Source organism: Vombatus ursinus, unplaced genomic scaffold (assembly GCF_900497805.2).
Source record: "Vombatus ursinus unplaced genomic scaffold, bare-nosed wombat genome assembly UNPS02014820.1, whole genome shotgun sequence".
NCBI classification, from domain to species: Eukaryota; Metazoa; Chordata; class Mammalia; order Diprotodontia; family Vombatidae; genus Vombatus; species Vombatus ursinus.
In genome coordinates this window covers 21,316,895-21,318,419 of record NW_020954598.1, presented here as the reverse complement: position 1 = coordinate 21,318,419, position 1,525 = coordinate 21,316,895, and positions in this window count along the sequence as shown.

The window sequence follows — 1,525 nt, the reverse complement described above, 5'->3', positions numbered from 1 at the left end:
GGGGAAATCCCTCGTTTCTCACAGGGTGGCCGAAAGGACCCCCCACACACACAAAGCGTCCCCTCTGAGTAGCTGTTTGATCCTGGCCAAATCGCTCAGCCTGTGTCCCTTTCTATGAAATGAAAATAGTAATGCATTCACTCTAAATCTCACAGATTTATTGTGAAAAAGCATTTCCTGGTGGAGCTGCGAATTGGTCCAATCGTTCTGGAAAGCAATTTGGAATTATGCAAAGAAAAGAAAAAAGAAAATGTCTCTGCTCTTCAACCTGGAGATCCCACTACTAGGCATATGCGCCAAGGAAGTCAAAGAGAGCCAGGAAAGCCGCAGCAGCACTTTCTGTAGGGCACAGAAATGAAAACCAAGCACATGCCGGTCCGCTGGGGAAGCGCTACACAAGTCGTGGTGCATGAATGCCTGGGAATGTGACTTCGGGAAGAAAGGAGAAACCGAATTCAGAGAGGCGTAAAACAAGCAGAACCAAGAAAACGAAGGAGGAAGGGAGGACGGAAGAAAGAAAGAAGTGAACACCGTGTAATTATGACAGCATGACCTAAAAGATGAGAGAACTTGCCTGCCTCCCTTCTTTGTAGAGGATAGGGACTATGAGTATAGAACTTTGTCAGATTTTACCACCGTGTTGGCTAGTTTTGATGAGCTACTTTTAAATTCCTTTTTTTTTTTTTTTGTTACAAGGGATAGCTTCCTTGGTAGGGGGATGGACAAAGAATATATTTGGAAATGAAGGTGATATAAAAACAGAAGATATTAGTCGTTTTTTAAGAAAAATAGCTCATGCTGTTGAGATTTAGGGGTGCTGGAACGGGAAATAGCAACATGCGGACCCTGCCAGAATTCGACCCAACCCTTCTTTCAGCCAAAGACAAGGTTTATTAAAACACCGCTAGAGGATAGATATGCTTCTAACAATCCGCCATATTGGCCAGACTCTTAAGGAATCTGAGCACTAGCCAGATTTTAAGAATCTGAGCAATTTAATGGCTGCCAAGATGGATCTTATATACAGAAAGACTGTGGGAGGGATCTAGGAGTGGTCAAGTAGTCTGGGGTGCTGGTAGGTAAGACCAGAGACCTGGACCTAGGAGTGACCAAGGGAGAATGGAGTCTAGATAAGATTAAGGGTGGAAAGAGGCCAGGGTAATTGGAAGGTAACAGACAATAGGAGGGAGGTAACAGAATTGGGAGATTGGGCATAGCCACGATGAAAGGCGAATTGAGAGGATTACTAGAATGATACTTTAGTGGAAAGCCAAAGACTTGACCTTGTCAGAAAAGGAGAAAACTCAAAGAAAGTTGAGGGAGGGGGGGTTTCCAGGGCCTATAGCCCATCAATACTGAGTTAATTTCATTTCTTTTTTTTTTTTACAAGTTTCCAGACTGATAGATTTAGGAAATACTGTAGCTAAGTCTCTTTTACCAGTTTTTGGGGGGGACAAAATGAAGAGATGTGGACTAGAAACCATTGTGCAATTAGGTATATTTAGAATTAGAAGAGTCATTAATG